Here is a 19,737-nt window from a genome sequence, read left to right on the forward strand (position 1 = left end):
CAAATCCAGCCTCAAAAGATTTAACCTAAATATTGCCCTGTCTAAAAGAAATACTGGGACAAAGATGGTGCAGAGACTAAAGGAATGCCAACCAATAACCTGCCCAACTTGAGACCCATCCATGAGTAAGCACCAAATACCGGACATTATTAATGATACTCTGTTATGCCTGCCCACAGGGCCTTAGCCTAGCTGTCCTCTGATAGACTCCCTCTAGCAGCTGACTGAAACAGATGCAGACACCCACAACCAAACATCCGACGGAGTTTTGGAACCCTTATGGAAGAGTTGGGGGGTAGAATTGAAAGCCCTGAAGGGGATAGAGACTCCACAGAAATACCAACAGAATCAACTAACTTGGACCTTTAGGAGCTCTTAGAGACTGAGGCACCAACCAACAAGCACACACATACTGGACTGAGGCCTCTGTCATATGTAGCAGACATGCAGCCCAGTCTCCACGTGGGACCTCAACAATTGGAACAGCTGTTGCTTGACTGTAGAATCTGTTCCCAAAGAAGGCTATTTTTTCTAGCATCAGTGGGAGAGGATTTGCCTAACCCTACAGAGATTCCATGTGCCTGGGTGGTCCAACCTTCTCAGAGAAGAAGGGAATGGAATAGGAGAGGGACTCTGGAAGAGAAGACAGGGAAAGGGGCAGCATTTGGGATGTAAATAAGCAAACAAATAAATAAGTAAGTAAATAAATAAATAAACTGGAAAAATGGCAAGGTGCTACCTCATAGTGAGTATTCTCATTGAAATACTGATTTCATCTTATATATAGAAACTTTCAATATTATTAAAATATATCAAATCCCTGCTTTATGGAGTTTGCTAGTATATAGATTATGAAGTAAAATAGTGTGCCATTATTCAAGAACATTGTTTAACCCTTTATTCTAATATTTCCTCTACCAAAGCACATCCAATAGAAACCAAAATAGGCTGTCTTAAATACAAATTTACTTTTACTTTGTGGGGTTGTGTTTATTCCATTTATTTTATTATTTTGATGTTTCCTGATTAAATACTGGATTCATATCATTTTTACTCTACCTTCTCTTACCTCCAACTATTTCCATGCCCCTCCAACTCCCTCTAAAATTCATGACTTCTTGTCAAATTATTACACACAAACACATCTGTAAAAATAATAAGCCCATATAAATGCACAGTAAATACAATCTGCTGAGTTCCTTTGATGTTCTTTGTCTGCTTATGTGTTTAGGGATAACCACTTGGAACTGAGTAGCCAACAGGGGGAAGACCAGTTCTGCTTTTCAGCAATCATTAATTGCTTGTAGCTCTACATCTTGGGGAAGATGCTTGTGAGTTTCTCCCGTCACACTGGCATGCCAGGTGGATTTGTCATTGAGAAAGTTCCCTTTATGAGAACTAATCATTAAGATTTCAGGGGCACAACTCCCGGCCACATATAGAAGATGCTATCTCATAAGAAATGTCCTGTTCCTCTGATTCTTAAAATATTTTCTTCTTTCTTCTAGGGACTTGGACATACAGATTGTGTTGTAGATGTTTCAAACAGAGGCTAGCACCCCATGCTCAGATATTCTCTACATTTGTGAACAGGTGTGAATTTCTTGTTGTGACCTTTTGATTGCTAACAATTTTCTCAGAACCATTTACTAAATTTTCTCTTATTTCCCCACCAAAATCTGTGACACATCAAAGTTCTATCTAGATATATTGTTTCACTGAGTGACAGCCATTCAACTTTTACAACAAGAATTTTGCTGGTTTCTAAATCTGAAACTGTTCTGCTTGCTCTGGTTTTGCTCTCTTACTAAGCCTTACACAAAACAGGGAAGTAATAGATGATCTTAAAAAAAGTGACATTGTAGTGACTTGAAAAACTTGTCATAGTCATCAGTATTTTTGTATTAATACATAATATTTCAGTGCCTTTTCTTCATTAATTTAATCAATACAAAATAAAAGGCAAGAATTTCTGCCTTCTATTGAGTGCTGTTTATATCTTTTTATTTAGCTTTTAGTAAGTTACATCAAAAATGTGTATTGGCTGGGCACTGAGCTCAGAGACACAGTACTTGTCGAATATCTACTAGTGCTGAGGTTTAATTTCTGACCACACATATTTATAATTTTGTATATATTTTGTTGATGGGTTACTATAGTTCAGTCTGCATTTGTTACTGATTTAAATAATAACTAAAATAGTTCATATTTTTATAATTAATTTTATTTTTAAGCTGATTATAAATTTTCAAGTCTAGATATGCTTTTTTATTTTCTTTAACTTTTTGTCTTATTTTGGTGGCAAATAAACCAATAGCTGAACAGGAATTATCTGAGTTGTTCTTTGCATTCTCCTTGTGTTTAAGGTAAAAAACCTTTTTTAATGGTAAAACATTTACTGATACAGTTTTACTTTGTATGTATGGGTATTTGCCAGCATCTATACCCATATAGCACTTGAGCCTGGTGTCTACAGAGGCAAGAAGAGAATGACATATTTTCTTATATAGGAGTTGAAGATAGCTGTGAGCTGCCATGTATGTGGGTTCAAACCCAGGTCCTCTGGAGAAGCAGCCAGTGCTCCTAACTACTGAGCCATCTCTATAGCCCCACATTGTTTTAACAATATTTATTATTTCATCATTGACTTTATATTTCTTTTAGGAGTTCTATTTGAGTACTATTTTTAGCCTAAGGTATTTCTTTGAATTGCTTTTTTGTTTAATTTTTGAGCAGATATGAGAAGATGATTCTATTAGTTTTTAATCTTTCCACAGTTCATTGTAATACTAGAATAAAACAATTTTTATACTGCAGCAAACTTTTTATAACTTATTTTCTTTTATTAAAATTTTCAGAAATGTTCGTAAATAATAATATTTCATTAAAACTTCTAGTTTCGTATTTGTTGACATCAAGCCTACAAAAGTCTCATGAATTAATTCAAGCATGTATATCTGTTCCTATTCTCTAAACTAGTTCCGTGTGATACACCTCTTACACTGTGTCATTAGGTCTGTTAAACCTACACTGACAGTCAGTTGAGTCTCTTGATTTTCAATCTACCGCAAGCTTTTTTAATAACTTCAAAATATCATTTGGTGCACTTTGAATATTGCATTTTACTTTTTGCTTTTGAACACATAAAATGTGTTCAAATGACAGCACGAAGAAGATAGAATGCTATTATGAACTAGGAAATACTCAGTTATCACTTCATTATACTGCATTAATAAATAAGCAAATGGAAAAATCAAAATTTGTTCATTGGAATTCTTTACAGAAATGTGGGAGTAAATTCTAAGGGAAGTTATATGAGATGAACAAATTCAAAGGTAAGTTCAAGATTCAAGACAACATTTAAAGACTTCAAGGAAATATCTCAAAGAAAGCATACTATTGAGTCATTGTAACATTATGGCTCAGATAGGAAATCATTTCAGTGTCATCCCTCGCAACATTTATTTTCTTCAACAATAATATTAGAAAAGATAATCTGCCTTCAAGAAGTCAAAAGGAATAGGGAAGTTAAGGCTTTCCACTGATTATACCCATCGAACACACAGAAACTTCTATGAACATGAAAAGCCTCAGAGTATTTTTTACATCTGACAGAAGTGCTCACACAGGAATCATGAACAAAAAATACAGTGCCTTTCCAGGTGTAAGTGGACGGGAGAGAAAGAATATAACAATTACAGTCTTCTGTGGGGTAGAATACTGAGACATGCACCACAAAACATTTTTTGGCAGGCCTTTAATTCTTCTGTATTCTTCATGAATAGAAAGAGTACCTTTTGTCTAAATATTGAGTTTTTATAACCACATGTAAAACTTTCTGTTTTTTAAAATCAGATTTATTAGTTGATGCTTACAGGAATGAAAAAGATACCAACTAAAATAACTTTTTTATTGGATTTTTTTGTTTACATTTCAAATGTTATTCCCTTTACTGCTTTCCTGGACATAAGCCCCCTATCCAATTCCCCTCCCCTTCTTCAATAAGGGTGTTCCCCCTTCCCAACTCCCCCGACACTACCTTACAATGGGGCTTCCAGTCTTGGCAGGACTAAGGGCTTCTTCCATTGGTGCTCAAGATCATCATCTGCTATATATGCAGTTGGAGAAATAGGTCTGTCCACGTATAGTCTTTGGGTAGTGGTTTAGATCCTGGGAGCTCTGGTTGGTTGGTACTGTTGTTCTTATGGGGTTGCAAGTCCCTTCAGCTCCTTTAATCCTTTCTCTAATTCCTCCAATGAGGACCCTGTTCTCAGTTCAATGTTTTGCTGCTAACATTTGTCTCTGTATTTGACGTGCTCTGGCTGTGCCTCTCAGAAGACACCTTTATCAGGCTCCTGTCAGCATGTACTTCTTAGCTTCATCAATCTTATCTAGTATCCATTTCTGTATCCATTCCTCTGTTGAAGGGCATCTGGGATCTTTCCAGGTTCTGGTTATTGTAAATAAGGCTTCTATCCACACAATTTCAATATGAGGAATGAATTCTGTGTTTTTTTGTTTATGATATCTTGCTAGAAACCTCTTCTTACTGTTTACATGCAAAATTTATCATTTATTTAACATATTTGAATCCATCAAAATAAGACCTCCCTAATACTTTCATAGAACAAATTTATATTTTTCATTAACTTAACAGTTTTCTAAAGTCACCAGCAATAGACGAGTTTCCCCTTGCTCCACATCCTCTCCACCCAGTATTGTCCTTGAGTGTTTGATCCTAGCCACTCTGAGAGGTATAAGACGGAATCATAGGGCGCTTTGGTGTGCATTTCCCTAATAACTAAGATGTGGAACATTTAATGCTCCTTGGCAATCTGAGAATGCTCTGTTAAAAAAATTCCTGTTTACTTATTTACTCTATTTTTAAATTGGATTATTGTCATATTGCCTCCCATGTCTCTGCTGGGGTTGCCCTGCATCACCTGGCAAGATGCCAGGAAGGCAGAGCAATGTCTGGAATGGAGAGTGCATAGTGGTTCCTGTCTTCCCTTTGAGTTCCCAGGTGCTTCTGGTATACCACAGTAAGGGGAAGTAAGGAGATAAAGTCAGGAAACAGGGGTCCAAGATCTGCCTTTCACTTTGGTGTGTTGGAGTACCAGGCAGTGATGTGAAGGTGTGCCAGGATGAGGGGAATCCAGTCTGATTGAGGTGAAGTCCCAGTACACCACAGGAGCTATTGAGGAAAAACCTTCCTTGGAAGTCTTAGTTGAAGCCCCCCCCCCACACACAGTGATCCTTCATGAAGCAGCTCTCTGAGATGAATCTAGCTTGTTCACATCACTTTATTTTGATGGTAGATGTGAATGCACACATCTTATTCAGGGTGAAAGAGGGTTCATATAGCTTTTACAGGAAGGAATACCCAGAAAGGGAAAGTCATTGGCTCCAGGCTCTAGGTTAGATACCTCTTAAGCATGAAGAAGTACTCTAGTCTTTAAGCTACATACCTAAGTATACATGGTCCTCTCAGTGGTGTGTTGTGGTTACAGAGCAGGTACAGAGACATTTGGGAATGACTCTATATTCCTGCTGTTAAATCTCTGAGATTACCCAGGTTGAATTCATTCAACTTTACCAGTTCTTATACCTGTCAAGTAGCATGGATCCACATGCCCTACAGGATATTTGTGCAGTTGGTGTCCAATTTCTTGCTCTCTTTATAAATATTGAATATTATATATAGGGCTGGTTAAGATCTTTTCCCAGTCAATAGGCTGAGTTTTGTGCTACTGACAGTGTTCTTTACCTTAAAAAAGCTTCATGAGGTACCATTTATTCCTTGTTGATCTTAGATCTTGAGGCATTAATATTATGTTCACGAACTTGTTTCCTGTACCAATGGGTTCAAGGCTATCCCCCACTTTCTGTTATATTATATTCATATATTCAGTTTTATGTTGAGGTCTTAGACCCACATAGACTTGAGTTTTGCACAGGATGACAATCATGGACCTACTTTCATTCTTCTACATGCAGACATGCAGTGAGACCAACACCATTTGTTGAAGATGCTTTTTCCCCCACTATATGATTTTGACTTCTTTGTCAAAAATCAAGTGTCTGTGGTATGTGCATTTATTTCAGGTTCTTTGATTTGATTCCGTTGGACAGCTTGTCTGTTTCTATACCACTACTATGCAGTTTTTATTACTATTGCTCTGTCGTACAGATTGAAATTGGGTGTGGTGATACTGCCAGAATTTCTTTTATTGATCATGATCATCTTAGCAACCCTGGGCTTTTTGCTTTCCCATAGGAAGTTGAGAAGTGCTCTTTTGACACTTGTAAAGAATAGTGCTGGTATTTTCATGGTAATTGCGTTGAATTTGTAATCACTTTTTGCAAGATGGCCATTTCACTATGTTAATCCTATGTATCCATAAGCATCAAGATCTTTCCAACTTTTGAGGTTTTCCTCAATCTCTTTCTTCAGAGACTTGAAGTTCTTATACAGGTCATCCACTTGCTTAGTTATAGTTATACCAAGATTTTTTTATTGGATTTTTTACTAACATTTCAAATGTTATCCCCTTCCCTGGTTTCCTGTCTAAAACGCTAGCCCATTCCCCCTCCTCCTTGTTCTAAGAGGGTGTTTCCCCTCAAACCCACCCACTCCTTCCTGCGTCCCCACCCTGACATTCCCCTACACTGAAGCATGAAGCTTTGGCAGGACCAAGGGCTTGGTTAGAGTCACACCGAAGTATTTTATATTATTTGGGACTATTATGAAGGGTGTCGTTTCCCTAATTTCTTTCTCGGCTTGTTTCTCTTTTGTGTAGAGGAAGGCTACTGATTTGTTTGAGTTAATTTTATACCCAGCCACTTTGCTGAAGGTGTTTATCAGGTTTAGTAGTTCTCTGGCGCAACTTTTGGGATCACTTAAATATACTATCATGTCATCTGCAAATAGTGATATTTTGACTTCTTCTTTTCCAATCTGTATCCCCTTGATGTCCTTTTGTTGTCACATTGCTTTGGCTAGAACTTCAAGAACTATATTGAATAAGTAGCGAGAGAATGGGCAGCATTGTCTAGTCCCTGATTTTAGTGGGATTGCTTCAAGTTTCTCTCGATTTAGTTTAATGTTGATGACTGGTTTGCTGTATATGGCTTTTACTATGTTTAGGGATGGGCCTTGAATTCCCATTCTTTCCAGGACTTTTATCATGAAGGGGTGTTGAATTTTGTCAAATGCTTTCTCAGCATCTAATGAAATGATAATGTGGTATTGTTTTTCAGTTTGTTTATATAATGGATTATGTTGATGGGTTTCCATATATTAAACCATCCGTGCACGCATGGGATGAAGCCTACTTGATCATGGTGGATGATTGTTTTGATGTGCTCTTGGATTCGGTTTGCCAGAATTTTACTGAGTACTTTATTTCATAAGGGAAATTGGTTTGAAGTTCTCTTTCTTTGTTCGGTCTTTGTGTGGTTTAGGCAAAAGAGTAATTGTGGCTTCATAGAAGGAATTCAGTAGCGCTCCATCTGTTTCAATTTTGTGGAATATTTTGGATAGTATTGGTATGAGATTTTCTATGAAGATCTGATAGAATTCTGCACTGAACCCGTCTGGACCTGAGCTCTTTTTGGTTGGGAGACCTTTAACGACTGCTTCTATTTCTTTAGGAGTTATGGGATTGTTTAAATGGTTTGTCTGTTCCTGATTTAACTTCGGTACCTGGTATCTGTCTAGGAAATTGTCCATTTCCAGCAGATTTTCAAGTTTTGTTGAATACAGGCTTTTGTAGTGGGACGTGATGATTTTTTTAATTTCCTCTGATGCTGTAGTTATGTCTCCCTTTTCATTTCTGATTTTGTTAATTTGGACACACTCTCTGTGTCCTCTCGTTAGTCTGGCTAAGGGTTTATCTATCTTGTTGATTTTCTCAAAGAACCAACTTTTGGTTCTGTTGATTCTTTCTATGGTCCTTTTTGTTTCTACTTGGTTGATTTCAGTCTTCAGTTTGATTATTTTCTGCCTTCTACTCCTCTTGGGTGTATTTGCTTCTGTTTGTTCTAGAGCTTTTAGGTGTGCTGTCAAGCTGCTGATATATGCTCTCTCCTGCTTCTCTCTGCAGGCACTCAGAGCTATGAGTTTTCCTCTTAGCACAGCTTATATTGTGTCCCATAAGTTTGGGTATGCTGTACCTTCATTTTCATTAAATTCTGAGAAGTCTTTAATTTCTTTCTTTATTTCTTCCTTGACCAAGTTATCATTGAATAGAGCATTGTTCAACTTCCAAGTATAGGTGGGCATTCTTGCCTTATTGTTATTGAAGACCAGCTTTAGTCCGTGTTGGTCTGATAGGATGCATGGGATAATTTCTATCTTTCTGTATCTGTTGAGGCCTGTTTTATGACCAATTATATTGTCAATTTTGGAGAAAGTACCATCAGGTGGTAAGAAGAAGGTATATCCTTTTGTTTTAGGATAGAATGTTCTATAAATGTCTGTTAAGTCCATTTGGTTCATGATTTCTCTTAGTCTGTCTAGGTCTCTGTTTAATTTCTGTTTCCATGATCTGTCCATTGATGAGAGTGGGGTGTTGAAATCTCCTACTATGATTATGTGAGGTCCAATGTGTGCTTTGAGCTTTAGTAAGGTTTCTTTTACATATGTAGGTGCCCTTGTATTTGGAGCATAGATATTAAGGATTAAGAGTTCATCTTGGTGGATTTTTCCTTTGATGAATATGAAGTGACCTTCCTTATCTTTTTTGATAACTTTTAGTTGAAAATTGATTTCATTCGATATTAGAAGGGCTACTCCAGCTTGCTTCTTCAGACAATTTGCTTTGAAAGTTGTTTTCCAGCCTTTCACTCTGAGGTAGTGTCTGTCTTTGTCTCTGAGGTGTGTTTCCTTTAGGCAGCAGAATGCAGGGTCCTCATTGCATATCCAGTTTGTTAATCTATGTCTTTTTATTGGAGAGTTGAGACCATTGGTGTTGAGAGGTATTAAGGAATAGTGATTATTGCTTCCTGTTATATTCATATTTGGATGTGAAATTATGCTTGTGTGCTTTTCTCCTCTTTGTTTTGTTGCCAAGATGATTAGTTTCTTGCTTTTTCTAGGGTGTAACTTGCCTCCTTATGTTGGGCTTTACCATTTATTATCCTTTGTAGCACTGGATTTATAGAAAGATATTGTGTATATTTGGTTTTGTCATGGAATACCTTGGTTTCTCCATCTATGTTAATTGAAAGTTTCGCAGGATACAGTAACCTGGGCTGGCATTTGAGTTCTCTTAGAGTCTGTATGACATCTGTCCAGGATCTTCTGGCTTTCATAGTCTCTGGTGAGAAGTGTGGTGTGATTCTGATAGGTCTGCCTTTATATGCTACTTGACCTTTTTCCCATACTGCTTTTAATATTCTTTCTTTATTTTGTGCATTTGGTGTTTTGACTATTATGTGATGGGAGGAGTTTCTTTTCTGGTCCAACATATTTGGAGTTCTCTAGGCTTCTTGTATGTTTATGGGCATCTCTTTCTTTAGGTTAGGGAAGTTTTCTTCTATGGTTTTGTTGAAGATATTTACTGGTCCTTTGAGCTGGGAGTCTTCACTCTCTTCTATACCTATTATCCTTAGCTTTGATCTTCTCATTGAGGCCTGGATTTTTTGTATGTTTTGGGCCAGTAGCTTTTTCCTTTTTACATTATCTTTGACAGTTGTGTTGATGATTGCTATGGAATCTTCTGCTCCTGAGATTCTCTCTTCTATCTCTTGTATTCTGTTTGTGATGCTTGTATCTCCGGCTCCTTGTCTCTTCCTTTGTTTTTCTTTTTTTTTATTTATTTATTATATATATGAGTACACTGTAGCTGTCTTCAGACACATCAGAGGGCATCAGATCCCCTTACAGATGGTTGTGAGCCACCATGTGGTTGCTGGGAATTGAACTTAGGACCTCGGGAAGAGCAGTTGGTGCTCTTAACCACTGAGCCATCTCTCCAGCTCCTTCCTTTGGTTTTCTATATCCAGGGTTGTTTCCCTGTGTCCTTTCTTTATTGCTTCTATTTCCATTTTTAACTCCTTTACCTGTTTGATTATGTTTTCCTGGAATTCTTTCAGGGATTTTTGTGATTCCTCTCTATAGGCTTCTACTTGTTTATTTATGTTTTCCTGCGTTTCTCTAAGGGAGTTCTTCATGTCTTTCTTAAAGTCCTCCAGGATCAGGATCAAACGTGATTTTAAATCTAGATCATGCTTTTCTGGTGTGTTTTAGATATTCAGTCTTTGCTTTGGTGGGAGAATTGGGCTCCGATGATGCCATATAGTCTTGGTTTCTGTTGCTTGGGTTCCTGCCCTTGCCTCTCACCATCAGGTTTTCTCTAGTGTTACCTTGTTCTGCTATTTCTGACAGCGGCTAGCCCATCCTATAGGCCTGTGTGTCAGGAGTGCCGTAGACCTGTTTTCATGTTTTCTTTCAGCCAGTTATGGGAACAGAGTGTTCTGCTTTCAGGCATGTAGTATTTCCTGTCTACTGGTCTTCAGCTGTTTTTGTGGGCCTGTGTCCTGGGTCCACCAGGCAGGTTGCTTGGCGCAGAAAAGTTTGTCTTATCTGTGGTCCTGCAGCTCAAGTTGCTTGTAGGGGGCTGATTTTGAGCTCTCGGTGAGGGCAGCAACCAGGAGGGTGTGTGCCACCTTTTGCTGGTGCCCCCGTGCACCGTGGTCCCAGATGGTGTCAGGTGATTTTCTCTGGATTCAGAAATGTGTGTAGAGTGTAGTCTCTTCTGGCTTCCCAGGCGTGTCTGCCCCTCTGAAGGTTCAGCTATTCCTCCCACGGAATTTGGGTGCAAAGAACTGTTGACTGATTGCCTTCAGGTCCAGGTGGTGTTTGGAGTGCAGGGAATCTGCCTTTAAGAGTGCCCCTATCTTTCAGTTTCCAGAGACTGTATACAGTTTCCTCTTGGGCCAGGGATGTGGGCAGGGGTGGGCAGTATTGGTGGTCTCTCCCGGTCTGCAGTCTCAGGAGTCCCCACCTGTCTGAGCGGTGCGCTCTCTCTCCCATGGGGTTTGGGAGCAGTGAGCTGTGGGCCGGGATCAGTGAGGCTGGAACTCCAGCTAAAAACCCTCCATGTCCATTCTTTCTTAAAAGAGTGATCTATGGTTTAGAAGTCATCTTAGTTTTTTGTTTATTTTCATCTTTTGAAGTGATTTCTTTCTTAATAATAATTTTTTCAAAAGGACTGACAATCTTTACCACAACTTTCCAGAAGCTTTGTGTGTGTTCCTCTATGTCAGTGCCCAACCAAATTGTGGAAAGCCGTGATAGCATTCGCCATTACAAGATGGCGCTAGCTTCTGCTGTGCCCCACGTGGAAAGCCGTGATAACATTCGCAATTACAAGATGGCACTGGCTTCCGCTGCGCCAGCCCGACTTCCTTTCAGGAAACTAGCTGTGTGCGCATGTGCAAGAGTGTGTTCGAGCCAAGTCTTTGCCCACCCCGGGGCGTGCCAATGAGATCATGGGTAAGCGACCAATCAGGCGTGTACACGCCACATTAGGGTGTATATAAGCAGCGCCATTCTGGGGCTCGCTCTCTCCTCTTCAAGATGCAATAAACGCTTTACTGCAGAAGGATCCTGGTGTCCGCGCGTCGTTCTTGCTGGCGAGACGTTGGGCGCACGACACCAAATGGTAGAGATTGAATACTCCAGTCACTAGTCTGAAGATAACTTGTCCAATCAAGAACTTTAGAACATGTGGTATATCTTTCTATGACTTAGATATATGTGAAAATATTTCTGTTAAAGATGATAGTTGACGCAGCAGCTCTCTGCTCCCAAACCCCGTGGGAGAGAGACCTCACCGCCTGATCAGGTGGGCACTCCTGAGACTGCAGAGCAGAGGAGACCACCAACACTGCCCACCCCTGCCCACATCCCTGGCCCAAGAGGCAACTGTATAAGGCCTCTGGGTTCCCGTAGGGGAGGGCCCAGGAGCGACAGGACCCCTGCGCCTAAGATACCGCCGGAACCTGAAGGAAACAGACCGGATAAACAGTTCTCTGCACCCAAATCCCGTGGGAGGGAGAGCTAAACCTTCAGAGAGGCAGACATGCCTGGGAAACCAGAAGAGACTGCACTCTGTGCACATCCAGATGCCAGAGGAAAACACCAAACGTCATCTGGAACCCTGGTGCACGGAAGCTCCCGGAAAGAGCAGCGCAGATCTTCCCGGTTGCTGCCGCCGCGGAGAGGACTTAGGCAGTACCCCACGAGCAAACTTGAGCCTTGGAACCACAGATAGGACCAACTTTTCCCCTGCAAGAAACCTGCCTGGTGAACTCAAGACACAGGCCCACAGGAACAGCTGAAGACCTGTAGAGAGGAAAAACTACACGCCCGAAAGCAGAACACTCTGTCCCCATAACTGGCTGAAAGAAAACAGGAAAACAGGTCTACAGCAATCCTGACACACAGGCTTATAGGACAGTCTAGCCACAGTCAGAAATAGCAGAACAAAGTAACACTAGAGATAATCTGATGGCGAGAGGCAAGCACAGGAACCCAAGCAACAGAAACCAAGACTACATGGCATCATCAGAGCCCAATTCTCCCACCAAAGCAAACACGGAATATCCAAACACACCAGAAAAGCAAGATTTAGTTTCAAAATCATATTTGATCATGATGCTGGAGGACTTCAAGAAAGACATAAAGAACTCCCTTAGAGAACAAGTAGAAGCCTACAGAGAGGAATCGCAAAAATCCCTGAAAGAATTCCAGGAAAACACAATCAAACAGTTGAAGGAATTAAAAATGGAAATAGAAGCAATCAAGAAAGAACACACGGAAACAACCCTGGACATACAAAATCAAAAGAAAAGACAAGGAGCTGTAGATACAAGCTTCACCAACAGAATACAAGAGATGGAAGAGAGAATCTCGGGAGCAGAAGATTCCATAGAAATCATTGACTCAACTGTCAAAGATAATGTAAAGCAGAAAAAGCTACTGGTCAAAAACATACAGGAAATCCAGGACTCAATGAGAAGATCAAACCTAAGGATAATAGGTATAGAAGAGAGTGAAGACTCCCAGCTCAAAGGACCAGTAAATATCGTCAACAAAATCATAGAAGAAAACTTCCCTAACCTAAAAAAAGAGATACCCGTAGACATACAAGAAGCCTACAGAACTCCAAATAGATTGGACCAGAAAAGAAACACCTCCCGTCACATAATTGTCAAAACACCAAACGCACAAAATAAAGAAAGAATATTAAAAGCAGTAAGGAAAAAAGGTCAAGTAACATATAAAGGCAGACCTATCAGAATCACACCAGACTTTTCGCCAGAAACTATGAAGGCCAGAAGATCCTGGACAGATGTCATACAAACCCTAAGAGAACACAAATGCCAGGCCAGGTTACTGTATCCTGCAAAACTCTCAATTAACATAGATGGAGAAACCAAGATATTCCATGACAAAACCAAATTTACACAATATCTTTCTACAAATCCAGCACTACAAAGGATAATAAAGGGTAAAGCCCAACATAAGGAGGCAAGCTATACCCTAGAAGAAGCAAGAAACTAATCGTCTTGGCAACAAAACAAAGAGAAGAAAAGCACACAAACATAACCTCACATCCAAATATGAATATAACAGGAAGCAATAATCACTATTCCTTAATATCTCTCAACATCAATGGCCTCAACTCCCCAATAAAAAGACATAGATTAACAAACTGGATACGCAATGAGGACCCTGCATTCTGCTGCCTACAGGAAACATACCTCAGAGACAAAGACAGACACTACCTCAGAGTGAAAGGCTGAAAAACAACTTTCCAAGCAAATGGTCAGAAGAAGCAAGCTGGAGTAGCCATTCTAATATCAAATAAAATCAATTTTCAATTAAAAGTCATCAAAAAAGATAAGGAAGGACACTTCATATTCATCAAAGGAAAAATCCACCAAGATGAACTCTCAATCCTCATCTTCGGTTGGTTTATATACAAGTGTGCAATTTCTAGGCTTGAAAGTAAAATGATGCTATCTGGTGCTGGATAGAGGAGCCTTATTTTTTATTATGGCAGCTTGCTATTTTTGTAACATGGTGATTTGTTTGAACACAATAAAGTACAGTAGTAACTGAAAAAAAAAGAAAAAGAAAAAAAAAGATGATAGTTGAGCATGAATGTAGGATATTCTGGCAAAAAGTGAAAAATTTGAATTCCAATATGTTTTAGAATATACTGGTAGAATTATTGATATTTATTTATTTGTTTTTTTTGCTATTCTAAAAACTGTTGTTTAAAAATTTTCATTACTCTAAGGTAAAACAGAGGACTGGAAATATTTTATAAATTCTAAATTTAACTCCTTTTAAAACTGACTATAAAATTTTTGGAATTTTGAAATGTGTAAATTTTTTATGAAAATGGTGACTACTAGTAAAAGAACAAAGAAAATGTGTGTAAATAATAAAAGTGCAAAATAAAAACCTCATGTAACTATAATCCTTATCCTTGAAGCCTCAATCAAATTAGTTTCTCTCAGTGTAGAACTTAGAAGTCAAACAATATTGGAAACAATGTAAGAACTTTCACATTGCTGGTTGTTTAAGACAGTAAATGGCATGCTTACCATTGCAATTAAATTGATTTCCTATGCACAAAGAACTACTTTGCAGTATTCAGACAATAGGGCACAAAACTGTTCAATATACATTTGACTAATGGCTACAATTAAAAAAAATATAGATTTAGCTAATGGTATCTTAAGAATGTTAAAAATTACTGCCAGGTAGTAAACTATGCCTACATTTATGGTAAAAATAATCCTTGTTTATAATCACAATATGGTACATAATTATCTTATGTTTCCCATGTGAAGAGACTTATTAGAGCATTCATCACTATTCTTGTAAATCTACAAGAATCTTCAGTTATTCTGTCTGCATTGGCAAGAGTCTGGTGCAAAATTGTTTTATTGTTCAGCCCTGTACTTTAAACCTTAAATTATTTGAAGATAGCTATTTGTAACTGGTATCTTTATGAATCTGTTGATAACTTTTGTCAAAGTTAAAAACTATAAGCCCAATTATAAGCTTAAGCAATCAAATATTTATTGCTAGTCCTTTTTCTTTAAAACTAAGAAAGAAAGCATTTCAAAGGATAAAATAAACAGAAAACCAATAAAACTTCTAAATCATAGATCTCTCTTTTAAGAAAGAAGGGTATAGAAAAGTAGAAAATATTTATCCTGGTGTTTAAACATGTAATACAATTTAGAAAATCAATATTCAAAGAGGCATCTTAACATTGAAATTAAAATAAGATTAAAATCTTAACATTAAAGCAGACCTAAATAAACAGAAACATTATAAACAGGTTATTTCTTACATTTATTTTGATGTTTTCATGTATCTACCTTTGCCTACAATACCCAATGAAAAATGCATAAAAATTCAAGAGTTTACAGTGCATTTAGTAGCAAATACAGAAACTTCAGTAATTTTATCTTATTTTATAGTGCTTGGTAAATGAATGTATAGGTTCCATTGAGGAAATCGTAAGGGGTTTAAGTCAACAATAGAAGTCAGTAGAATTTATATTTTATATGTCATTTATATTTGACATGCTGCCTGAAAATTGTGAATATCAAAACATATCTATCTTCAGTGGATTAGACAATTTTCCTTTTAAGGATATAACATGAATAAATATATGAATAACTACTCATATTTTTACAGTGAAATTGATGTGTTCTTATGCTGGTTGAGTAGTCTAACTGGCTAAGTAGTTAACAAACCACTTCAAACATTCTAGGAAGAAATTCATTAGACTTCAACAAACAAGCCGGCTAATTAGAATTTGGTTTTTAAAAGATTGTGATAACAGAGGGATAGAATATGGTGTGTTCCTTTATACAAAGATTAACACGAAATCCTTAAAAGGGATCAGTGCCATTTTAGATGCTGGGAATACAAAAGCAACATGAGAATTTGCCTTGAACTTTTGTGGGGGGTTATGATGTTTATTTTTAAGATCTCTCTTATGTTTCTTATTTTTCTAATGGTAGAAGCCAATTTTCTAATGGTAAAATCCTGAAAAGTTTTTCGAAGCTGCTCTTTAACTAAGGCTAAAGACATGGAATTAGCTAATCAGAAAGAGTTATCTAAGACTTGCCACATAAGACATTAGAAAGAAAGAAGGCAGTCTTAAAAGAATATTTTTATATTTCATTTTCTGTTGAGACAGTTCATGTAACAAACATCTGCCCTTCCAAGGACAGCATGTCATGACAATGAGCTACAGTTCATATTAGCAAAGAATACAGTTAATGGAAACACAATATGGTTTGTCATTTGCTTTGGGAACTTGAAGAACAGCAAGAAAATCATTATAACTTGATGGAGTCCAAAGACATCCTTTCTTGGGCCCTTGGGCTTGTTAACCTTATTGAGTTTTATGGATTATATTCAGGGAATTCTGTACATTATTGGCTAATATCTACCTATTAGTGAGTACATACCATGAATATCCTTTTGGGTCTGAATTACCCCACTCAGGATGAGTTTCTAGCTCCAACAATTTGATTGCAAAACTCATGATGTCCTCATTCTTAATAGCTGAGCAATATTCCACTGTGTAAATGAACCGCATTTTCAGTGTCCATTTTTCTTTGTGGGACATCTAGGTTGTTTCCACCTTCTAGCTATCACAAATAAGCTCTCTATGAACATAGTGGAACACTTACCCTGTAGCATGGTGAGGCATCTTTTGCATATATGCCTAGATATGTATAGCTGGGTCTACAGGTAGATGTAGTTCCAATTTTCTGAGGAACCTCCAGATTTATTTCCAGAGTTGTTTTACCAGATTGCAATCTTACTAGCAATGGGGAAGTGTTCCTTTTTCTCCACATCCTTGCCAACATGTGCCATCACCTAAGTTTTTGATCTTAGCCATTTTGATTGGTGGAAGCTCAAGGTCCATTTGATTTGTATTCCCCTGATGACTAAGGACTTTCAATATTTTTCAAATATGTATTTAGTTATTTTATGCATATGAGTACACTGTAGCTGTCTTCTGACACAAAAGAAGATGGCATCAGAACTCATTACAGCCACTATGTAGTTGCTGGGATTTGAACTCAGGACCTCTGAAAAAGCAGTCAGTGCTCTTAAAGACTGAGCCATCTCTCCAGCCCTGAACAGTTCTTTAAGTACTTCTAAGCCATTTGTGATTCCTGTGTTGTGGATTCTCTGCTTAGTTCTCTACTGCATGTTTTTGATTGGGTTGTTTGGTTTTTTGGTGTTTAGCTTCTTAAGTTCTTTATATATTTTGGATATTAGCCCTCTATCAGATGTAGGGTTAGTGAAGACCTTTTCCCAACCTGTAGGTTGTCAACTCGTCCTACTGGCTATATTCTTTGCCTTGCAGAAGCTTTCAAGTTTTTTGAGGTCCCATTTATCAACTCCTGATCTTAGAGCCTGAGCCATTGGAATTCTGTTTAGGACATTTCACCCTACGCCAATGGGTTTGAGGTTCTTTTCCAGTTTCTCTTCTATTAGATTCAGTGTAGTAGCTTTTAAGGTCCTTGATCAATTTGAGCTTGAGCTTTGTTTGAGGTGACAAATATTGATCTGTTTTTAGTTTTCTATTACAGATTGTCAGTTAGAACACCACCATTTATTGAAGATGCTTTCATTTTTCCTTTGATATATTTTTGGCTTCTTTGTCAAAGATCAAGTGTGTGTAAGTGTGTGGTTTCATTACTTTTCCAGATGAATTTGAGAAATGCTTTTTCCATGTGTTTAAAGAGTTGTGTTGGGATTTTGATGGAGATTGCATTGAATCTGTAAATTGATTTTGGTGGGATGAACATTTTTATTATGTTAATTCCACCAATCCATAAGCATGGGAAACCTCTCCATTTTCTGTATCTTCTTTGATTTATTTATTGAGAATCTTGAAATTATTTGTCATACAGAACCTTCACTTGTTTGGTTAGAGTTACTCCAAGATATTTATACTACTTGTGACTATTGCGAAGGGTTGTTTTCCTAATTTCTTTCTCAGTCCATCAATCATTTGTATAAAGCAAGGCTAGGAAGAGAGGGACCTAGGTGGGAAAGGTGATAGAAAGGGGAAGGAATATAATCAAGTATTGGGGTGAGGGAGACATGACTGAAGCCCTGAGGGCCAGCAGAAAGAATAGAAACAGGCCATCTCAGGAGTTAGGAGGTGGGAGGACCCTCTAGAATGTACCAAAGACATGGGAGGTTAGAGACTCTCAGGACTCAAAAGGAGGGATTTTAGATGAAAGGCCCTAGAGTGGGGAAAGGGAACTTACAGAGTCTACCTCCAGTAAAAAGACAGGGCATCAAGTGAGGCATGGGGCTTCTATCCCACAGTCACAAACTCTGATCCAGAATTGTTCCTGTCTGAAAGAACTGCAGGAACAAAAATGGAGAAGAGACTGAGGAAAGGAGGTCCAGTGACTGGCCCAAATTGAGTTCCAGCACAGGGAAGGATTCTAAGGCCTGACACTGTTAATGATGCTATGGTGTGCTTACAAACAGGGGCCTCTCATGGCTGCCTTCTCAAAGACTGAACAAGCAGCTGAAAGAGTCAGATGCAGATATTAACACCCAACCAAATGAACAGAAGCTGTTGACCCCTGTGGTTGAATTAGGGAAAAGCAAGAAGAAGCTGAGAAGGAGAGTGACCCCATAGGAAGACCAGCAGTCTCAACTAACTTGGACCCTTGAGATCTCTTCTTAGACACTGAGTCACCAACCAGGCTGCATACACCAGCTGATATAAGGCTGCCAACACATACACAGCATAGGACTTCTGGGTCTGGACTCAGTCAGAGAAGATTCACCTAACCCCTCAAAAGACTGGAGGTCACATGGAATGTAGGGGTCTGGTGGAGTAAGGGGTGAGGAGATAGGAACAGCCTCGTGGAGATGTGGGTTGGGGAAAGGAGGTGTTGGATGTGGAAGAGTCAGAGTGTAGACCAGGAGGGGGCTAAAGTCTGAACTATAAAAAAAAAAAAATAGAAGCCGGCCTGCAGCAGCTCTCTGCTCCCAGACCCCGTGAGAGAGAGAGAGACCTCACCGCCTGGTCAGGTGGGCACTCCTGAGGCTGCAGAGCGGAAGAGACCACCAACACTGCCCACCCCTGCCCACATCCCTGGCCCAAGAGGAAACTGTATAAGGCCTCTGGGCTCCCGTGGCGGAGGGCCCAGGAGCGGCAGGACCCCTACCTGAGACACCGCTGGAACCTGAAGGAAACAGACCGGATAAACAGTTCTCTGCACCCAAATACCATGGGAGGGACAGCTAAATCTTCAGAGAGGCAGACAAGCCTGGGAAACCAGAAGAGACTGCTCTCTGCACATACATCTCGGACGCCAGAGGAAAACACCAAAGGCCATCTGGAACCCTGATGCACTGAGGCTCCCGGAGGGGGCGGTGCAGATCTTCCTGGTTGCTGCCGCCACAGGGAGCCCGAGGGCAGCACCCCTCGAGCGAACTTGAGCCTCAGGACCACAGGTAAGACCAACTTTTCTGCTGCAAGTGACCTGCCTGATGAACTCAAGACACAGGCCCACAGGAACAGCTGAAGACCTGTAGAGAGGAAAAACTACATGCCTAAAAGCAGAACACTCGGTCCCCATAACTGACTGAAAGAGAGGAAAACAGGTCTACAGCACTCCTGACACACAGGCTTATAGGACAGTCTA

Source organism: Rattus norvegicus, chromosome 4 (genome assembly GCF_021556685.1).
Source record: "Rattus norvegicus strain SHRSP/BbbUtx chromosome 4, alternate assembly SHRSP_T2T, whole genome shotgun sequence".
Lineage (NCBI taxonomy): Eukaryota > Metazoa > Chordata > Mammalia > Rodentia > Muridae > Rattus > Rattus norvegicus.